This window comes from Lemur catta, chromosome 2, assembly GCF_020740605.2.
Source record: "Lemur catta isolate mLemCat1 chromosome 2, mLemCat1.pri, whole genome shotgun sequence".
In the NCBI taxonomy this organism is placed as follows: Eukaryota; Metazoa; Chordata; class Mammalia; order Primates; family Lemuridae; genus Lemur; species Lemur catta.
Window position 1 is genome coordinate 99398349 of NC_059129.1, and position 19429 is coordinate 99417777.

A 19429-nucleotide genomic window follows, 5' to 3' on the forward strand; every position below is an offset into this window, starting at 1 on the left:
CTGCTGGACTTGTCTCTCTAGGGCTTAGCTGGATCCCTGCAGATAGATATTATGGTTTATATACAGTAATTCCACTTAGTCCAGCTGTAAATTTAAGTCTATTGTATTAATACAACATTGAAAGGCAGCCTTGCCCTTGTCCAAGGAAGCCGAGCCTGTCTTTCAGATGTGTTTAGCAGAAAATCGAGGATTTTCAATTAGTTGGTTGGGAAGCCCCTGGAGAAACAGCCCCCCTGCCTAACTACCCATTGTCTATGGTTTCCACTTGCTCCTCCCAAATGGGACAAATAAATAAAGAGATTCTGTGCGTGGTCATTAATGGGCAAGCTTTGGTGGGGGCTTTGTTCTTAAATGGGGGCTTTATCTTATCCCTGCTGGTTAAGCCCCTTCGTGTACTCCTCACCTGTCATAACTGTCATACATTTAATTCATCATGCTGGTGGACAGGAGCTAGCCGATCTTGTCAAAAGGCAGGAGGGAGCTGTGAGGAGGGCTCCGTCAAGTCACTCTTAGAACTCTACCCTCAAAGACGATTATCAGATTTTAATGAAGACTTTTTTAAAATAAGATTTGAATCAAGTAGGCAGTTTTGTGAAGGAGAATTTTCTGCTTCATGATTCTCCCTCTGAGCAGGTCGGATTTTAGAATGCAGCATTTCTAAAGATAGTACAACAAAATGTGTTTACTTTTAGGAATTCAAATAAAAAATGTGATGGGTTTTCAAAAAACGGCATTCTTCTGTTCCTCCCCTAATTTTTAATTGTTTTCTGATTATAAAAGTAATATTCATACTTATAGATTTGAAAAAATACAAAAAAGAAAAAATCAATAGTATTTCTACCACCTAGTTATAGTTGATTATTAATATTTGATGTATATATTTCTAATCTTATTTTCCTATGGAGATATATATACACATTTTCTACCAAAAGTGCTTATAGTAATGTCAATTATGAGTCCAAGTATTTTCTCCATTATTATATATCTTTTGCAACACTGTTATTTATTATGAAAATAGGATATGCTTATGGTAAAGTATTGAATCATGCCTGTGGACATTTATTAAGCACATTCTGTGTACCAGTCCCTTTTCCAGATGCTCTGTATGTATTAAGTGATTTAGTCTTCACAACCTCCCAGTGAACTTAGTGCTCTTATTATCTCCATTTTGCTGATGAAGAATGAGAAAAGTAGAGATGGTAATTAACTTGCCTAGAGTCAGACAGCATTTAAATAGTAAAGCCAAGATCTTAACCCAGGCAGCATGACCTCAGAGCCAATTCTCTTAACCACTATTCCAAACAGCCTCATAGAATTTGCTTGTATAAATAATACATTTAACTGATTCCATATTGTTAATCATTTGGCTTGTTTCCAAATTTTCAATATTATAAATAGTGCTTGTGGTCAAAAGCTTAGTGGATAATTCTCTGGGTGCATCCAGTTATTTCCCTAGAATAAATTCTCTAGAATAAATCTGTGTTAAAATGTGTAAGTTTGCTTCCTCAAAAAGCTAAACATAAGATTACCACGTGACCCAACAATTCTGCTCCAAAAGAATTGACAACAGGGACTCAAAATGTTTGTAGCAGCATTATTCACAATAGCCAAAAGGTGGAAGCAACCCAAATGTCCATCAGTAGAAGAATGGATATACAAGATGTGGTATATGCAAACAATGGAATATTAGCCATAAAAAGGAGTGAAGTTCTGACACATGCTACATGTGGATGAACCCTGAAAACATTAAGTAAAATAGGCCAGACTCAAAAGTTTAAATACTGTATGATTTCACTTATCTGAGGTACCTAGAAAAGGCTGGATCATAGAGACCAAAAGTAGAGTAGAGGTTTCCAGGGGCTGGGGGCAGGGGAGGAGTGGGAGTTACTGCTTAATAAGATCAGAGTTTCTATTTCCGGTGATGAAAAAGTTTTGGGAATAGTGGTGATCGTTACATAACAGCGTGAATGTAATGAATACCAGTGAGTTGTATCTTTTAAAATGATTAAAATGGTAAATTTATGTTTTATATATTTTACCACAATAAAAAAATGTCTAAGTTTGCCAAATTGCCTTGCATCGAGGTTTAGCACATTTAAAGCAACATCATTGTTTTTAAAATTTAAAATGATTTATAATTTATCTAAATTATATTTATTCACATTGTTCCCAATTCTAAAGGTGCCAAAGGGTATATAATGAAAACTCTACACAGCCCTCCAGCCACACAGTTCTTTTCCTCAGAGGTAACAGGGGCCTTCAGCTCCAAAGGCTCTCTATTTGGAGCTCTTTGCTTTTGGCTATTGTAGATCACCAAGATCAGAGCCTTCCTCAGCAGCATGTGATTTCCCATGACCCCCCCCCCCCCCAATCTTTTTGCTTGAGGGTCTGGCAGCACTGGCAGAAAGCACACCCAGACTGGGGACAAAGACTCCAGATCAGCCATCAGCTCTTCCACCACTAGCCACTGCCTTTGGCAGTTCACTCACCTTTTGCATAGAATGAAGGGCTACAGAAGGGTCCCTTCTGGCATCTGGAATCTACAAAGTGTTTAATAGCTTAGCATAGCATCCAGTCAATTAAAAAATTTACACACAGCTGATAACAAATTCAGTAACTTTATTTTATATGACTCCCGATAATATCTATGTTAACAATAAATAAAGTAACAGTTCCTGATAAACCCATAAATGAAGATGCTAAAACTTTCTGATGATGCAGAACTTTTTTATTTTAAATCAAGTTTATTCAAATTGTTTAAAGACTTAGGCATCTCTGAAGTGCTGTTACAAGTTAAAAAAAATGAAAACATCTTTAGAATTTAGGGAAAATATTAAAGGCTTTTTCCTTCCAATAGCAACAGATAGCTAGAATGTCCTTTCATAGTTGTATTAATCATGGAAAGAAAGCAAACTGGAATCTGAGAAAAACGCCCAATTTCTAAATTCAGAAGATGTCATATCTTACTACAGTAGGGAGTTGCATTACTCTGCCTATGGTCTAACAGCCTTCTCCACTGCTCAGCTACCATGGAGAAAGAGAGGAGCTTCTCAGATATTCTAAATGACACGTGCCAAACACGTGGAAGGTAAATCCCCTAACTTAGTCCCTTCTTCCAGCATTCCCTGGCAGACAGCCAAGCTAAACATTTCTGCTGGATAAAAAATGAACTCTTGTGTGCTACACTCTTAACTAGTTGCCTGATTGTAGTGAAAGGAGTTGCTTCAGTAAGGAGAATGGGAAATAAGGAGTTGGCCTCCAACACCCTCTGTATGTTTTTTCATCTTAAAAAATTTCTCTAAGCTATTTATGGGCTGTGATTGGATTCATTTATGCCAGAAGGAAGAAGAAAAATTGGAAAATAAATTTAACGCAATTCTTCCCTCTCCTTGCCCAGCACCTCTCTCTCAATTTGTTTTTAATGATTATCTTTTCAGATTTCCTAGGTGGCTCTCATTTTGTATCTGTTGCATGTTTTTTTAGCTAAATCAATTTTCAAAGGCTATTAACATTTGGTCAACTGAGATACCCAACATATGGACCAGTGGGTTTGTGTCAGATGGAGATTATAGTTAATTGAAATTTATGACAACTGCTAAACTGCTGACTTCATTAAGACTAATTAGAGGAATGGAATTGAAAATCAACATTCAGATACCCCCTTCTAATTGTTTTAGATATTTTTCTTTTATATAAAAGATAGGATGTTTTTAGTAGTTGTAAGAAGAATCCAAATGGAATTACAGTACACTTTTGCATCTGTTTTTTTTTCGTCCAGTGGTTTATCATGAGCATTCTTTCATATCACATTTATTTTAAAACTTTTTAAATGGCTGAATAATACTCAAATCATGTGGCCATATCATAATCCATTTAGCAATTTCTCTAAGTTTGAATATTTAGGCTGCTTCCAGCTTATTATAATTATACATAACATTGTAATTAATATGCTTATGTAACTTTGCTCAAGTTATTTTCCTGTGGATATATTCCCATAACCGTCATTATTGGGTCAAAGATTATGAATCTTTAAGGCTGTTAGTATATACAGCTAAATTTCTTTCCAGAAAAGTAATAACAACAAAGTATAGTTTGTAAATATCTAGAAATTTAAATGTAGCCTAAAATTTCAAGAATTTCCGTCTTTCTATATTTTTCTCTATGTAAATATTAGTGTCATTATTAATATTTGAATAATTACCCTGTGGCATAGTGTTTCTATCTTTTGTTCATTTGACAAATATGTTGGGCTTTGGCTGTGTGCTAGGTACCATGCCATACCCCAAAGAGTAGCTTTTGCTACTTTCAAATATTTATGTTTAATGCAGTCTTCCAGACTGCTTCTTTGAACAATCATAATTTATAATGATATATTTGAACCATCTACATTAAGAATGCATCTTGTCATGCCATCCATTCATGTTCTAATTCAGAGAATGATCAGAATATTATTTGATAAGAATGGTATATAGATCCAATAAAAAATTAGTAACATGAAAATAGTGATACTGACCCACTTTCAGTAGAATGTAGAGCTTTGTGTTGATTTTCTGGTATTGGGTATTACATTGGTGTTTATCCATCCACACTCTTGGTGGAGCTTTCTTTCCAAGCCACATTATTCACCTATAACCAGAATTAGGGGCACAATCTGTGGCCATAGACCCTAACCAGCCTAAGTGACCTCTTTGAGTACAGAACTCATGTCCTTGGCCACATTACCCCATTTCATTAGTCATCTCAGAGGCAGCAGCCTTCTGATTTCAAGATTGTTCATTTTTAAGCACCAAAGGAGGCAAGAAAATCTTCATCTTTCTCTGCTGCACCCTTTTAATAAAAAGATTTGTTATGTAAAATTTGGATTCAGTCAAAGGGCCACACTTAAGGACCAGGAAGGCCACATGTTTCCCTAAGGCCACAACCACAGTCCACTTTCTATGGGGGAAGGGAGTTAGGGAAGACAATATTTTAAGTGTAGATATCATCTAAAAAGTTGGCATCTGATTATTTAAACCAGTGTTTCCCAACTTGGCAGCACATTGAAATCACCTGAGGAGCTTTACAAAATAGTGGGCTCACACCCTAACATTCTGATTTAATTGGTTTGAGATGCAACCCAAACGTCAGGATATTTTAAAGCTCCCCAGGCTGTTCTAGGTGGGCAGCAAAGTTTGGGTTTGCTGAAAGCTTCGGTGGGGCATAGTTTTTAATGACCTATTATCGATATGTTCCATTTTTCTGATACTTTTGTCTGGGCTTTTGAAGTTATGTCCACACCAAGTCATAGACATTTATCTTCTTTACCTATTGTGAAGAAAAGATATCCTTCAACTTCTTAGCTATTTCTTTGGGGGTAGGAGTGAAGCATAAATTCACATTCTAAAAGACAGCAACAAGTAATTGAACCTGGAAATTATTTTGCAGGAATATTCTGAGACATCAATATATGAGTCTTAAGCAGAATTCCAGATTATAAATGAGGTAACTCTGGGAATTGTGACCTCCTTGTCCTCTCTACACTGAAGTGCAGCACACAATTGGGGGTGCCTCACCTGGGACTAAGGTATCTCCTATTCTCCAGGCTCAACTCTATTTTCTATTATGGGGCGGGGGAGGAGAGAGGGAAAGAGAGAACAAGAAAACTCTTCATTCCTGCAATTAGTTAGTTCCACAGTTAGTCTTTTCTCTGTGACCCAGTGCTAATAAAACTCAAGACCCGATAACCAGATTTCAGCACGTCCCACTGGGAGACTGCGCCCAGATATGTGTGTGGCTTCTCTTGCGGTGTGTGGCGCTGCCTGTGTCGGGGAGCTGCACGACAACCCTCTAACCCTTTGTGTCGGAGCCCCGGGTAAATGAGAACAGAAACATGGTGGGGTGGATTTAGCTCTTCTCTGGAAAGAGGATGGTTTCAATACTCCTCGTCCCACACAGACTTCCAGGGGTGCTTTGAAGGGGACCCTTATGCCAGCAGGCCTTTGAGCTTCCCCGGAAGATGTGGCCTGTGTTGTGTGCAGATTTGACTCTGGTGGGCTGGGGGAGGGGAAGTAGGGATGTCACAAGGGAGTAGAAAAAGAGGTGAGAACTGGTTGCTGCTTATTCTCTTTACCATGCAGCAACTAACGGGACAGAGATGCCCAAAATCCTGGTAAGAAATGTGTGCCTGTGTGCATATATATCATTCTAAACCCAGAGTATCTAATTCCTTTTGATTCCAGGTGTTAAGGGCAGTATCATAGTATATTATATTATTTCTTCAGTTTAAAAAACATTCTAAAAATGATTAAGCCATTTTATATTGTCCATGTTCTCTCGTCAGCTGGACAGTGTTAAGGAACTTTTTTTTTTTTTTTTTTTTTTGAGACAGAGTCTCGCTTTGTTGCCCGGGCTAGAGCGAGTGCCGTGGCATCAGCCTAGCTCATAGCAACCTTAAACTCCTGGGCTCAAGCGATCCTCCTGCCTCAGCCTCCCAAGTAGCTGGGACTACAGGCATGCGCCACCATGCCCGGCTAATTTTTTCTATATATATTTTTAGTTGGCCAGCTAATTTCTTTCTATTTTTAGTAAAGACGGGGTCTCGCTGTTGCTCAGGCTGGTCTCAAACTCCTGACCTCGAGCGATCCACCCGCCTCGGCCTCCCAGAGTGCTAGGATTACAGGCGTGAGCCACCGCGCCCGGCCTTGGGAACTATTATTTTTATTTATTGTTTTCCCTAGATAATATGTAGCTAAGTATTTTATTGTTTAAAAGTTATTTTTTCTTTCTTTTTCTTTCTCTCTCTCTCTCTTTCTTTCTTTCTTTTGAGATAAGGTCTCACTCTGTCACTCAGGCTGGAGTGCAGTGGTGCCATCATTGCTCACTGTATCCTTGAATTCCTGGGCTAAAGGGATCCTCCTGCCTCAGCCTCCTGAGTAGCTAGGACTACAGATCCGTGCCGCTACACTCAGCTAATATTTTTTGTTTTTTGCAGAGATGGGGTCTTACTATGTTGCCCAGTCTGGGCTCAAGTAACCCTCCCTAAGTACTGGCATGAGCCACCATGCCTGGCCTATTTGTGATTTTTAAAATTTGTGTGAAAAGAGAAAGGAGTCAGTAAACTTAGTAACTGATTTCAATAAGTATACTTGTTGGGGCCATGAGCAGTCACTGCACATGGAATCGCAGGCCCAGTGTTCAACTGAGGAAGAGGCCTAGTTCTGGCATTGACCCTGATGCAGGTCCCACATCCTCATCTGCATCCCTTGGAAGCCAGATGGGACGTTGAATTCACAATTTTTCAGATTTTAGAGATGTAATATGGATGATTACATCCTCAGCGCAGTGTTCTTATTCAAACATTAGTGTTTCTGCAGCAGAAAACAACATAAAAATTCTCACTAGTGGAGAGAAAGACTACAGTCTCCATCTAGCATCAGTGAGAGCTATGCAGGGTTTGGGGGAAGGGAAGGAGTGCGAGAAGGCTGTGGTAATTCTGGTGACAGTGGGGGTGATGAAAACTGCAGAGGAGTGAAACTGGAAATGGAGAAAGTAATTATAAGACCACTGTTGTATCTTAGTGATGAGAGTTGATCTACAGAAGTGGGAATAAAAAGTCAAACAACTTTTCATTTCCAGAGCTTTTGGCTTTGGGAATTGCAGATAAGATATTTTGGGCCTCTACTAGTAAGTAAGTGGGTAACCAAAAGAAAATTACTTTCTCTGTCTGGGAGTCAATTTCTTCCTCTGTGAAATTAAGAAATTAGGTAAGATTTCTAGGGATTGTAGTTTTCCATGGACTGAACACTTCTGAACGAACCACTCAAATAGTCAATTGCTCACAGAATTCTGTATAATAGTTTTAAAATGCATTAGTAATGTATGTTTGATCATTGATTGAATAAACATGGTATATGCACTTTGGAATACTCTGTAGCTGTTAAAAATGATGCAGAATGGGAAGATGTTCACAATAGTAAGGGGAAAAAGTAGTTTATAAGACATGATTTATAATATGATTCCATTTAAAAAGTGATACTTAGATGCAAGAATCTACACCAAATGGTTAACAGTGGTGTTTTGTTGATGTTCACTTGGAACTTTACAGACCATCTCGGGTATAAAGCCTTTTGTTGGGGATTTATGAATAGGGCACACTAGATAATTGCATAGACATCTAAATGCAAATGCAGTAAAGTTGCCTCCTGGGGTCTGAAGTGAGGAGCAGAAAATCAAAAACCACGATTATTTTCTCCCTCATTCAAGGGCTTCATTTTGAGTTTCCTTTGACTCCTCTCTGAGTTACTTTTCCCCGTCTGTTCATTTTTCATTAGCTCAGTGTGGCCACCAGACCTGACACTTTTATGATCAAAACCTCTGAGCTCCAGGATCACCACAATGTACCAACAGGTTTTGCTTCTCATTTTGAATTCTTAAAAATCTGATCAGCACGGTTTACCTCGGGATACTTTCTCCATAGCACCACCACCACCATCACCTGCCTGTGTTATATCTAGGTGGTGATATTTTAGGAAATGTTCATTTCTTCCTTACTTATAGAAATTTTTACCATAAACACTGATTACTTGTGTATTTAAAATAAAAGAGTAATTTATTTAAATTTTTTAAAGTTTTTTTTAAGAGACGGGGTGTCGCCATGCTGCCCAGGCTGGAGTGCAGTGGCTATCTATTCACAGGCGTGACCATAACACACTACAGCCTTAAACTACTGGCCTCAAGCGATCCTGCCACCTCAACCTGCTGAGTAGCTGGGACTATAAGGGGTGCGCCATCACCGTTGCTCGTAATTTATTTTTAAATGTAAATTTTTAAAAAATCCTAACTGCCAGCTGAATATTTCCTTTATCAGCATCACTAGCAATCAAAGTAGAACCTTAGAAACACCTTGCTTCTGGTTTGCTACTAACTAATTTTTGTTAAATTCAATGAGCTTGTCTCAGATATATTTACATGTGAAAAAAAGTACATATTTTTGTGTGATACCCTCCTAATGAAGCATAGGTTTTATAGTTTTGTACTATGCCCTTTTACCTTTTTGATCAGAATGTATATTTTATAAAGTCAATCTTTCAAATTTACTAGCTATTAAAAATCATTTTTCATAGTTCAGAAGAAATGTGGACAATACAAAAAAAATTACATCATTTTAAAATCATAACTCCTTCTTTACATTATTAGCTGCTTTAAAGTGATGAATTGACCCAAGTGGGATGGCTTGAATTTAAGAATTACTGACTGATCCCCTAGAAATGTTCTTAACTAACATTTATATAAGCAACTTGTAGTGATTTTTAATATTCTCCACACCCTCTGTATAACTAATTGCTGACTTTTTAGCTATGATGTCTCTGTAGCAGGCACTTCTCCAGTATCCCTGAGCCTTTCCTCTGTGCATTTTCTCATTTGCATACTTAGCCAAGAGTTGTTTGTATTTGTTGCCAAACTTGATGACAGTTGTAATATGTAATTTAATTTAATATGATACAAACAAATGAAATATGAGCATTAAGAGTTGTTTCCATTACAAGTAGAACTCTTTGGAAAGACTTGATAAATACTGGTTGAAAAATCCTGTAATTTATTCTATAACAAAGATATCTGCACCCGAATGTTTATAGCAGCACAATTCACAATTGCGAAGATGTGGAAACAACCCAAGTGCCCATCAATACATGAGGAGTGGATTAATAAAATGTGGTATGTGTATACCATGAAGTTCTACTCAGCCACAAAAAACAATGGTGATGTAGCACCTCTTGTATTTTCCTGGAAAGAGTTGGAACCCATACTACTAAGTGAAGTATCCCAAGAATGGAAAAATAAGCACCACATGTACTCACCATCAAATTGGTTTCACTGATCATCACCTAAGAGCACATTTAGGAATAACACTGATCGGGTGTCGGGCAGATGTGAGTGGGGGAGGGGATTGGTGTATACATACACAATGAGTGCGATGCGCACTGTCTAGGGGACGGACATGTTTGAAGCTCTGACTCGAGGGGGAGGGCAAGGGCAATATACATAACCTAAACTTTTGTACCCCTACGATATGCTAAAATAAGAATAATAAAAAAAAATCCTGTAATTTAAATGGTGCGAGTGAAGCAACTATAAAATATTGGGGGGCATAGGACTATAAATATAGGAAGATTTTGCACTCAGTTTACTTGTAATGAAAGGCAATGCATTATGGGAGGGTTTATGCTATAAAGAAATTATGAATTGTGAATAGGAAGAGGTTCATTCTCAACCAGAAGGCCTTACTTGGCCCTGCATAAAAAAAAAATGGGCATATTAACATTCATTGATATAAGTTTTAAATACTGTACAATGTTTAAGGTTAGCATTTATCGTTTTTAAGAGTCTGTAATTTAACTGTTTGTATAATTTAAAAACTATTGGTTCCAATTGCATTGGATAAGAATGCATCAACCATATTGATTACCAATAAAACTGAAAAAAAAAGTTAATTTTGCCTACCATAACAGAACTTGATTTGTGTTATAAATATATCTTAATATAGCAACATACCTCATTTAAAAATTTCTCTAAAACCACATTTTTATAAATGGAGTCATATTTTTAAAGCAAGGACAGTTTGCTATTCATCTTCAGTGGCTTCATTTCCAAGGGAAAAATTTTCAAATATTCCTCATTTTTCTGTACTAAATTAGATTTCTAGGAGCCATGGTTTGAGCTCTGACTCTTAACCTGTTTTGTATATTTTGAGACAATTGGATTTTTACTTCCAGTAATCTGTGTCGTTCAGAATAAGAACATTAATACATAGCAGCAATAGCTTCTTGAGAAATCCAAAAGAGAAAAAAAATCTTTACATAGCCTTTCCTTAACCATTAAATGCCCCTGGTTCTGATGTTTCTTCCCTGGCCCTCAGAAGCTATCGTATTTGTTTTTCTGTAGGATTACCCCAATTTTTAACACACTGAGAATTATATTATTAATAGATGCTCATTAGGACTTCTAGCACAAAGGAGACCATAATTTTAACTGAAGGCAGACTTTCCTTTTCAGGTAGAGTTGCAGCAAGCTTCTTTTACTTTTTTAAGAGACAGGGTCTTGCTGTATTGCCCAGGCTAGACTTAAGACTCCTGGCCTCGAGCAATCCTCCTGCCTCAGCCTCTCAAGAAGCCAGGACTATAGGCACTTGCTACAGTGCCTGGCTAGAAAGTTTCTTTTTCTGTCATCACCTAAAGTCATATTCCAAAAGTCAAGGGAGTTGAAATAAGACTATCATAAAAATCACTACAGGTAAAATCAAATTATAGAAAAGTCCATGGTTGAAATCTCATGTGGCATTAGTATTGAATAATAAGCAAAATATTACATTGTACATTGTTTTGTGTACAGAAGGAAGAATTTGGAGTGATAGTGGCTGTGAAAAAATTAGACTTGAAATCAGTATTTTGTGTAGAAGGCATTCAGAAAAGTGAATGGTGTTGATTATGTTTATATCAGTCTTCCTTTTAAAAAACACACAAGAGCTGTTACTTTACTTATTAGGAGAAAAATGAGACATTTGTTTCTGAATCATTTAAAACTGTAGCACTAGAAAAAATAATCCCAAATTAAATTCATTAGATCTCAATGAATATTGTGTGAGGAAGGCAAATACTTAGCAAAATGTAATGTAATTTTAGACTGCATTATTTAAGACATGGAACTCTGTTTCCTACACACAAATGGATTATATGCAAAATGGTTGCATGACTTATTTATCTTTGTTTTAAACTGCACTGCGCATCCTAAAACAATTTTGCAATCAGAATTATCAGCCCACTAAGCAGCAAGGAGTTTGTTTTGTTAATTGCTCTAGTTAACCCTAATTACTGTGGGGTGGAGTGCCTGTGTAGGGGAGCAAGGCCCTAAGACTGGCAGGAGGAAATTTTAGGAAGAAGTCCAGGGCCAGCGTGTGCAGATGGCTGAGCGGACAAAAGCACACCCCACAAGAACTGTGTAAATCACTTTCGCTTGGAAAATCTATTCTGTTTGTTTTCGGTGGATGAACTTATTTTCAAGTGCTGTTGTCAGAGGTAGGTTCTTCACTTTCCCATAAGCATGCTCATTTTTATGTCTGTGGCTTCTGCTCTGGAACATTTTTTAAGTTCCATAAACAAGGGCTGAGCAGCAGTGTACTTTCTCTAGAAAGAGAAAGTATCTTGAGAGCCTCTGCAATGCTTCATTCGCAGGTGGGACCTGAGAACCATTTTTGAGCCATTCATTTAGCACACATTAATCAACCATCTAACACACGTCGGGCACTGTGCTAAGGGCTGGGTTTTCAAAGACACCCATGATTGCTTATAGCCCAGTAGACACAGAGATAGATCTTGTTCAGGTGGATTCACTGGTAGAGCATAAGCAAAAAGTGGTTCAAGATGAGGAAATGGAGCCCAAGGGCCCTGAGGCACAGTCTGGACTGGAAGCCAGGCATCTGGGGCCATGCCTTGCTCTATTACCATGACCCGGCAGTTCTGGAGCAATAATGTATTTCAACAACCCAGTACTATTAATGTATATGGACTTCTGTGCCGTATCTTTGCTTCTTGGGGCTTCTGAAATTAAAGATGTTTCCAAGAATGTTCAAAATCATATGATTGAGTGTGGAAGTTTAATATGCATAACAATTTGAAGAATAATTTCACAGGCTGTGTGTTCATTTGTAATGGCATTTTGGAAAACCTTTTGTCTTCTAAAGAATGGAGGAACATTGTTACCAGAGAAACCTTTTCTTCAAGTCTGACAGAACCTTTTCATATTAATGTAAACTAGTTGTTAATGAAATAGAGGGCAATAAGGAAATAAATCTTTGATTTGTTTAAATAGATCCTGGGCAGAACGTCAAGAAGAATTGGTGTCACCTGTCTGATGAGGGGAAAGCTTTGGGAGAACACTGAGTTAAGCAGTAAGGTACCTGTGATGTGTTCTTTCTTGCTGAGTCAATGTGTTTACTTTTTTCACTGGTATTTATACTAGTTAATGTGTTGCTTCAGATAAATCTACTTCCTGAGTCCATCTTTCAGCTTGTCCTCCTCTCTTTGGAGCTGACAAATGGTTTGAGTTTGACACAGTTTATCAGCTGAGCCCCTGCTGGGTGCTGCCAGCGGCTTGCTCAGACTACTGTAGAGGAAAAAGTGAGCTATCTGCAATTTTTTGGTCATTGTCCCTCTGTCTAGAGGAGGGTGCATTGCGCTGGGACAGATTCAAATGGCTGTGAGGAGTTTTACCTCTACTAGCACATAAGTTTTCAGCCCCAAATGAGCTCTTGATCATTTCCTGCTAAGGTCACTGTAAAATCGAATCAAATGGGACACATTTTTTTATTTTATCAGAAGGGCAAAATTAAATATGCTTTCATATCTCTGATGAAAAAGGGCACTGAAAGTGCCTTACATTTGTGGAACACTGAAAAAACATGCCCCCCAAAATGACTGCAATCCCAGGGATTGCTGCTTTTGTTGGGGCAAGACAGCAGGGAGATGCCTTCTCTGTGTAATACCAGTGCTTCCCAGTTTAACATTCATTCACATTAAAGTGAAGGCATAGACTTGAGTTAAACAGCATGAGGGCCTCGAATGGGTCATTTGGGATCTCTGGAATTTAAAGTTTTATTTTTTAAACTTTTTATTATAACACATTTTTAAAAAGCTAAAGAGAATAATATAATGTACCTTATACCCCATTCAACAATTAACAACTTAAGACCCTGGGTAGTTTCATCTGTACCTCAGCCCTACCCCTGATGATTTTAAAGCAAATGCCAAAACCCATATAATTTCATCTGTAAATATTTCAGTATATATACCTGAAATACAAGGATGTCTTTAAAAAAAAAAACAACCAACAACACATGATTCTTGATTTTTGGTTTTACTGCGATTCCAAAGCTATATATTTTTAGGACAGATTATCATACACTCTCTAGGCTACTGAGCAGGGAAGAGTTGGAAGAGATGTCTCTATGAAGATTTTTTTTAGCATTAAAAATATACCCCAAGGGCCAAGATTGCATTACAAAAATGATTTTGCTCCTTTCATGGATTCTAGAAGATTCTGAAAGGAGAGCACGCACACGCAGGCAGGCACCAAACTGGCATTTAAAGCTATGTTGTTTAGACAGAATTATATCCTTTGGGGTGTTGGGTGAGAATGAACGCTTTACTCTGCCTAGCTGGTGGTGGCAGTGTAATTAGTGAGATGTCAACTACAAATAGAATCACTGAGGCATGTACTCCGCACACATAAGCACAGGCAGATTTGGCAGCTAGCAGTGATCTAGCAGTTGGATCCTAAGTGTGCCCCATGCCACTTGTTGAGCCTAATGCAAAGTTCAGTTTAATCACTGATGTGCCCGTGAGCATGATTAGCTGTTACTGATTAGTGAACTGTCTGAGGCCCTGGAGTTATTGATTTGGATGCAGCCTTCTGTTCCACAGCTCCCCAACCCCCAACATCCTTCCTTCTCTTCCCCTCCATCTATGAGGAAGAGCGGAGAAGTAAAAGAGGAAAAAAGGTCCAGATGGGAAGAAAAGAATGCTGAAAAGATCCTATAGGAAGTAGGTCAGGTACTTTGGAGATTAGAGTAGCTTGCTTCATCCCTGCGGGAGCCAGGGACAAGTAGCATACAATTAGAAGGAATTAGAACAGCAACAAGTAGCTTGGATTTATCAGCTTTAATTGTCTATTGTCAGGACAGAGCTCTCCTCCCGAGGATCATGGTGGCAGTCTACATCCTAATACTTTTAATGGACCTCCATTGTGGGATTATCTCTCCTAAAGACAGTGCCTGTTCTTTTAAAAGGAGCTGTTGGGGAGCCTGCCTGGAAAACACCAGAGCTGTTGCTTTCTCTGTGATTGCTCCCATTCTAGGGTAATGCGGTGTTGCCCTTTAGTCCCCAGAGGCGCACCTTAAGGGGGAACATGCCTATTGAACATTAACTTCTCAGCCCTGCTTCCCGGGTGTGTACTTTGAAGAAACAATGGGCTCTAGATGGAGACCAGATAAATCAGGGCTGATGGCTTCAGAATGGCCACACTATCTTCATGTTAAAAGGTTTCCCAGCTTATTCTTAGTCAACATAAGAGAGTTTTCCAAAAGATAAGGTGTCTATCAAACAAGGTTTGTTATTGTATTGCCTCTGCCTTCTCTTTTGCTCCTTCACCTCTCCACCCCTCAGGTGGAGAAGGAGGCATTTAAGGGACAGTCACCTTCCTCCAAACCCAGGCACTAAATTAGGGGGTTCAATTTGTTTTAATGTCACCACCAGTGTAACATTTAAAAGATTCTACAATAGGTGCACCTCTCCCTCCCCCTTTCCTAGCCCACCTGTACCTTAGGCCCAGTAGGTGCTTAATAATACCTGGGATCCAGTACAGAACACGGGGCCTTCGGCTGCGTTTGCACTGTCTGAGCAGCAGCCCCTCTGTGGGCTGACATCTCCAGGTGCACAGTTGTCTGTAAGACCTAGTTACCCGGAAGTCTGGAAGAGATGCCCTTTCTGCTTCCTGACGTCTGGTCCTCAGTTTCCTCAGCAAGAACATGAGGTATTAGACTGGATCTGCGGTTCTCAACTCTAAAGGTCAGATACTAACTCCCCTTTGAAGCAGAATTTGTAGGGGGCCGGGGGACGATTCAAATGATTTCATTATTAACTTTTATAATTCTGTCTCATTTCCTCTCCTAACTCACCCTGGCACATAAAAATCAAGCCTTAATAGTCCTTAATCTCCCTTTAGAAAAAAAACAAGAAGAAATCATCAATCCCATACTCAATAAAGCGTCTTCATCCTTTGGTTCGTATTCTGTGGTTTCAGGGAAGCACACTGTGGCAGGCACACCTGGGGCCCTGTTCCCTGTTCTGTGGCGACTGCTCCGTCCTACACCAGCCCTTCCACTAGGGTTCCTGCTTCTCCTTCTGAGCCTCCTTTCACCTTCGTTTTTAAGCCGCCTGGCCCTCTTTAATCTTTCTCTAGGAAAACCTCCTATCTCCCACCTTCCTTCTCTATTTCCTCCTTGGGTCCTCCCCTCTTCCAGCGGCCTCTCCTCCCACCATAAGGTGAGAAAAGCAAACATTCGGTCTTGCTTTCTCATTTGTGTGGAAGCTACTGTTCTTCTCCGCCAAATGAAGAGAAGAGAAAAGAGAGTTTCAGAATGAACGCCTTTCCTGTTGCTCTGTCTCTCTTACAGTCTATGTTTTGCCTTCTGTTAGTTTACATTTATTCCTTTTTCCTACCAATTGTAAGATTAGGCAATGTCTTCTGGGCTCGAAAATGATCTTTCTCCCCCTTTCCTTTCCCACAGACTTTTCAGAAATTAAAATTCCTCTCATGTCTGAATATTCACTATAATAAAAACATAATTGGGGGAAAAACAAATATTGGAAACCCACCTTGGTTTCCCCACAAATCATATGGAAGTGATTATTATTGCTATTGTTATTTATTAAGTTCATGGATGTTGAACTAAATGAATAATTAAAACATATAAATGCTTTGATAATAGCACAACCCTCTGTCTGAAGGGAGGGCTAAAAAGATACTTAGGTGTAATGACTCTGTAAATACTCTGTGGCCTCAGACATATGTGGGTTTTAGAAAGACCTCTGGGTAGCACTTCTCATATCTTCATTCCTAGGGAGGGAAGGGAGCTCTGCCTTGGTTCTTCAGTTTACTTAATTTTTGTTTCCCTTATGTAAGAAGTCAAAACGCTGACCTCATTTCAAAACGTCTGACGACAGCCCCGAACATCACCGTCCCAAAGTTTAGGCCATGAATATGTTTGTCAGAAGTTTTGGGGAGGTGAGCTGAGTCATGAGAAGGAAGCTTATGCTATTTTTAAATTGATTTCACACATCATTGAAACATATCATACACATCTCATACCAGTGACACACACACGCTGCATTGTAACATAGCATGTGTCATACATAGATTCTCTCTCACTCATACACACACACTTGCTCTTCTTGTCCGGCATTTTAAAAGGAAGGCAGCCAGAAAGCCAAGCTCAGTGATTTGAGTTGAAAAGGCTGTTAAAGTTTAAAAACCAAGTGTCCCTCTGGTTCTTAGCCTGGCTTTGAGACATGTGGGAGGGTTTCAAAGCCTCAGCGCCCCTCTTTTAGGCTCGGGCTTACAGTTGGTCCCCAAATGTTTACCAGCATGAAGATGCCTAACTTAACAGGAAGTGGGAAATGGGTGTGGGGGTGAGGGTGGGTGGGTGGGTAGGGAGTGGGGAGAAGAGGGTGGGGGGGTGTTCTCTTGATGTGGTTAGCCTGTCATTGACCTTGTTTGGGCATAGCAGGAGTTGAATTAGAAAATGAAAACATGTTTCATCTTGGGTACATTTCATCCCATTTTTTACTTTCCTTAGGGAAAAAAAAATTTTTTTCCCGAGTAGAGTTCAGGTCTCCAGATTTGGTACTTAATTTCCCTTTATTCTACAACAGTCCTTTCCCTATAGAGTCATCTGGTCCCCTACATTGCAATTCCCAACCTATCCTAGGACTGAAAGAAAAAAAAACCTGGCCCGGTAGCTGAAACCAAATTAACATTGGCTTGTTGAGCTGTTGTGATGGTGCCATCAAAGGGAACAGATGAGAATTTCTGAGAACAGACTTGTTTGGATCATTCATGCTTTGCTGCCATTGCAAACACGCTTCATGAGAGAACTGTGCCTGAGAAATGCTGATTAATAAAGATAACTGAGGTTCCTTTTGGCGTTCTAACAGAGAGGGAAATAATATAGTGACTAAAAATGCACCAAGTTATTACTTAGAAACAAACATTTTGAGACAGAAGAGTCCAGACAGTGGCAGCCTCAGATAGCTCTTTCTGCACAGCTGTATCACTGCCAGTGTCTCCCAGCTTGAGGTAGCATTAAAATGGGCACCGCCCGGGTCTTCTGGAAGGACTGAGTGAAATTCAGAAGTCAGTCCCTTTTCTTCCTCCTTGGCTGTTTTGTGCTGGACAATACCTAAATATTACAATATGAACAGGTCTTTTCCTAATAGGGAACATACTTCCTTTCATTTATTCCTTCTTCCTTTTTTGTGTCTCATTTTAAATGATATTATTGCCTACCCTTGACTACTATAATCATACTCAGAAGTTGGTTTGGAGGTTTTTTTCCTATCACTTTGAGATAAGAAGCAAACATTTGAAGGATTTCATATTCCAACACTCTGTGTCCCAAAATTTACTTTCCTGAAGTTCCACCCGTGGCCTTGTCCAGCTCAGCTGGAACACCTGGAACTAATTTTAGGGTTGCCTGGCTAAGCCCCACACTGGTATTTGAAGTTTGCGTCCTCCTTAGACTCAAGCCCATTTCACCACCTCTGAAGGTGAGTGCAGGCTGATATTAATTAACAGTGAGTTGATTCACTGGCATCTTCCAGTCATTAAAGCAAATATTTGGCTTAAAATAGCCCTCTTCCCACCTCAAATATCCAACTTTTTGCCTGTTCCCTTACTCCATCATGGCTGACTCACCGGCGCTTGCATGATGGTATAAGTGGCCTCAGAGCAGAGTTTGATTCTAAAAGGGAAGTGAAATACTCTAACATCTGCAAGTGAGACAGTTTGAACAGCAGGCCAGCCTTCAGTATGACTACATTGTTTTTCTGTCCATTGTGGCGCTGACTCAGCATCAGTTAATAAACCCTCTTGAGAAGGCTAGATTTCTCTTATTTAATTATCATCTTGGAGCTTTCTGAGAACTCTTAGGAATTGTTCATTCAGTTTTATACCCCTAGTATATCTGCCTTCTAAAAGTCCTGTTTCCTCTTGGTGCTAGCATCCCCTCTGGCATAACATAGCAATAACAGGTGGACCATGCAGCAAGCAGGGAGTATGTGCTACTTATGTCCCCTAGTGGGAATTTTTTTGTTCTGTACTACAGAGAGTGTAGAAGGACTTTAGACACAAAAACTGTTTCCTCCCCTCCCCCCAAAAAAAGATTCTAGAAATTTTCTAAAAGAGAGAAAAGACATTTTAAATATAAACAAACAGTTTTAGGATTGAGTTGGGCTTTTGTTTTGCTTTGTTTCATTTCTTCTTGTAAACAAATATTCAAATGTCCATTTCATTGTATGACTAAGTTGGTATCATTAGGTTGAGACTGGGTGTGTGTATGTGGGAGTGTGTGGGGGTGTGTGTATGCACACTCGTATTTAAAATGTTAGAAAAGACGTTGAGGCTAAGGTCTAAGGAGAGATGGAAAAAAAAAAACTACCTATGATGAGGCAAGCAGGAAAAGTGGAAGACTTGTATTTCAGCTATCTAAAAGTAATTGAAATGGGGTGTTTGCTATAAACGGACCCTTTGCATCATTGTTTCTCTGAATTAAAGGACTCCTTGCTGAAGGCACAAGACCATTGAAGGAAGTAAAGCATCTGGTTTGTTTTGTAATGAGAAG